Source organism: Pleurodeles waltl, unplaced genomic scaffold (genome assembly GCF_031143425.1).
Source record: "Pleurodeles waltl isolate 20211129_DDA unplaced genomic scaffold, aPleWal1.hap1.20221129 scaffold_39, whole genome shotgun sequence".
Lineage (NCBI taxonomy): Eukaryota > Metazoa > Chordata > Amphibia > Caudata > Salamandridae > Pleurodeles > Pleurodeles waltl.
The window spans coordinates 8,760,609-8,764,579 of record NW_027150097.1 but is presented as its reverse complement, the minus strand read 5'-3'; the positions used below and the strand labels follow the sequence as shown (position 1 = coordinate 8,764,579).

General features: G+C 45.9%; 1 non-coding gene across 1 annotated transcript; it reads right to left on the bottom strand.

Moving 5' to 3' along the window:
• Window positions 1-3,553: 3,553 nt before the first annotated feature.
• Window positions 3,554-3,636, bottom strand: TRNAM-CAU (transfer RNA methionine (anticodon CAU)). Its single transcript has one exon. It is a non-coding gene; the product is annotated as a tRNA-Met (tRNA).
• Between the last annotated feature and the right edge of the window lie 335 nt (window positions 3,637-3,971).

The window sequence follows — 3,971 nt, the reverse complement described above, 5'->3', positions numbered from 1 at the left end:
CACACCTCCCTCATGGCTCAATTTCGAGCATATAAACCAAAATGAGTGCCATGTACTGAGTGAATGTTGTTTAATGTCCTCTGTATTTTCAATTCCAGACCTTCCTGCTCAGGGAAACAGTGGGATCTGAAGCTGATGAAGGAGAGAGGATGGATCATCCTGACAGTGAATCCGGTGGTGACTGCTACTAATTCTCAATCATCGACTACATGGGGTGTGGACATGCAGAAGTTTGAGCCAGTGCACATGGCCGGTGGTGACTGCTACTAATTCTCAATCATCTACTACAAGGGGTGTGGACATGCAGAATTTGGAGCCAGTTCAAGATTCAGATCAGGAGGTGCCTGGCTCCATACCAATCAACTCAGTGCCTCTGAGACAAGGACTTGAACGGTACAGTTTGAGTCCTCGACCGCCATGCTCAACGCGGCTGCAAGGATTCGGGGTGGATTGACTGAATGTGGCATTTCTTGTTGTGTACTATTCTTGTATACTGGTTTAGTATAGTATCTTTTTTTTGAGCAGCTATGTTTGTTTTGTATTGGTTAAGGAGAAATGTTGTGTTCGTCATGGGCACGCCTATGATGCACACCAAGGGAGGTAGGGAGTGTTAGTCTCCCCCGAGTTTTGGAGTTGGATGGTTGGCGCGGTGACGTGGAACCGGAGAGAATAAAAGGTCAGGCAAGGTGTTCCTCGTGGCCAATGACTCTATATTATTCTCTGTGTATTTATTAAAACTTATCTGCGAAACAGGCATCGTGTGTGCACGATGCAACACACCCCTCCCATGCCCTGAATACAGAAGTTAAAAACCAGCTGTGATTGGGACGCAGGGGACCCTGGTGCCACTGAACCTTCTGCACTGTGAACCTGCTGAACTATTGACAGCTGTGCTTTTGGTATGTAGGGTCGAAACCTTTATCTCGGCCCCTCTATCATGATTTGTTGAAGATGCTGTGATTTCCTGCTTTACCGATTTACTGCGATTTAGCCAACTTCAGGCAATTAGTGCAAGCAATGGACAATAGATCTTATCGATAATTTACAGAAACTGTTGACATTGTTTTTGATAAGGGTGCTTGGAAATAAAAAGTCCAAAAATGTATCCACCTCGCAAAAGACACTTGTCAGAAGAGGGGTTTGAACCCACGTCTCCAAGGGAGACTGTGACCTAAATGCAGCACCTTAGACCACCTGGCCATCCTGACACTCTTGACACCAGACGGATGGCTCAATTTTCAGCTTATAAACCAAAATGAGTGCCATGTACTGAGTGAATGTTATTTAATGTCCTCTGTATTTTCAATTCCAGACCTTCCTGCTCAGGGAAACAGTGGGATCTGAAGCTGATGAAGGAGAGAGGATGGATCATCCTGACAGTGGACCCTGTGGTGACTGCTACTAATTCTCAATCATCTACTACATGGGGTGTGGACTTGCAGAATTTTGAGCCAGTGCATATGGCCGGTGGTGACTGCTACTAATTCTCAATCCTCTACTACAGGGGGTGTGGACATGCAGAATTTGGAGCCAGTTCAAGATTCAGATCAGGAGGTGCCTGGCTTCATACCAATCAACTCAGTGCCTCTGAGACAAGGACTTGAACGGTACAGTTTGAGTCCTCGACCGCCATGCTCAACGCGGCTGCAAGGATTCGGGGTGGATTGACTGAATGTGGTATTTATTGTTGTGTACTATTCTTGTATACTGGATTAGTATAGTATCTTTTTTTTGAGCAGCTATGTTTGTTTTGTATTGGTTAAGGAGAAATATGTTTGTCATGGGCACGCCCATGATGCACACCATGGGAGGTAGGGAGTGTTAGTCTCCCCCGAGTTTTGGAGTTGGATGGTAGGTGCGGTGATGTGGAATCGGAGAGAATAAAAGGTAGGGGAAGGTGTTCCTCGTGGCTAAAGACTCCATATTATTCTTTGTGTATTTATTAAAACTTCTCTGCAAAACAGGCACTGTGTGTGCACGACGCAACACCCCCATCCCTCCCATCCCCTGAATACAGAAGTTAAAAACCAGCTGTGATTGGGACGCAGGGGACCCTGGTGCCACTGAACCTTCTGCACTGTGAACCTGCTGAACTATTTACAGCTGCGCTTTTGATATGTAGGGTCGAAACCTTTATCTCGGCCCCTCTATCACGATTTGTTGAAGATGCTGTGATTTCCTGCTTTACCGATTTACTGCGATTTAGCCAACTTCAGGCAATTAGTGGAAGCAACGGAAAATAGATCTTATCGATAATTTACAGAAACTGTTGACATTGTTTTTGATACGGTGCTGCGGAAAAAAAAGTCCAAAAATGTATCCACCTCGCAAAATACACTTGTCAGAAGTGGGATTTGAACCCACACCTCCAAGGGAAGCTGTGACCTGAACGCAGCGCCTTAGACCACTCGGCCATCCTGACACTCTTCACACCTCCCTCATGGCTCAATTTCGAGCATATAAACCAAAATGAGTGCCATGTACTGAGTGAATGTTGTTTAATGTCCTCTGTATTTTCAATTCCAGACCTTCCTACTCAGGGAAACAGTGGGATCTGAAGCTGATGAAGGAGAGAGGATGGATCATCCTGACAGTGAATCCGGTGGTGACTGCTACTAATTCTCAATCATCGACTACATGGGGTGTGGACATGCAGAAGTTTGAGCCAGTGCACATGGCCGGTGGTGACTGCTACTAATTCTCAATCATCTACTACAAGGGGTGTGGACATGCAGAATTTGGAGCCAGTTCAAGATTCAGATCAGGAGGTGCCTGGCTCCATACCAATCAACTCAGTGCCTCTGAGACAAGGACTTGAACGGTACAGTTTGAGTCCTCGACCGCCATGCTCAACGCGGCTGCAAGGATTCGGGGTGGATTGACTGAATGTGGCATTTCTTGTTGTGTACTATTCTTGTATACTGGATTAGTATAGTATCTTTTTTTTGAGCAGCTATGTTTGTTTTGTATTGGTTAAGGAGAAATGTTGTGTTCGTCATGGGCACGCCTATGATGCACACCAAGGGAGGTAGGGAGTGTTAGTCTCCCCCGAGTTTTGGAGTTGGATGGTAGGCGCGGTGACGTGGAACCGGAGAGAATAAAAGGTCAGGGAAGGTGTTCCTCGTGGCCAATGACTCTATATTATTCTCTGTGTATTTATTAAAACTTATCTGCGAAACAGGCACCGTGTGTGCACGATGCAACACACCCCTCCCATGCCCTGAATACAGAAGTTAAAAACCAGCTGTGATTGGGACGCAGGGGACCCTGGTGCCACTGAACCTTCTGCACTGTGAACCTGCTGAACTATTGACAGCTGCGCTCTTGATATGTAGGGTCGAAACCTTTATCTCTGCCCCTCTATCACGATTTGTTGAAGATGCTGTGATTATCCGCTTTACCGATTTACTGCGATTTAGCCAACTTCAGGAAATTAGTGCAAGCAACGGACAATAGATCTTATCGATAATTTACAGAAACTGTTGACATTGTTTTTGATACGGGTGCTTGGAAAAAAAAAGTCAAAAAATGTATCCACCTCGCAAAAGACACTTGTCAGAAGTGGGATTCGAACCCACGCCTCCAAACAAGACTGCGACATGAACGCAGCGCCTTAGACCACTCGGCCATCCTGACACTCTTGACACTGCACTGATGGCTCAATTTCCAGCTTATAAACCAAAATGAGTGCCATGTACTGAGTGAATGTTGTTTAATGTCCTCTGTATTTTCAATTCCAGATCTTCCTGCTCAGGGAAACAGTGGGATCTGAAGCTGATGAAGGAGAGAGGATGGATCATCCTGACAGTGGATCCGGTGGTGACTGCTACTAATTCTCAATCATCTACTACATGGGGTGTGGACATGCTGAATTTTGAGCCAGTGCACATGGCCGGTGGTGACTGCTACTAATTCTCAATCATCTACTACAGGGGGTGTGGACATGCAGAATTTGGAGCCAGTTCAAGATT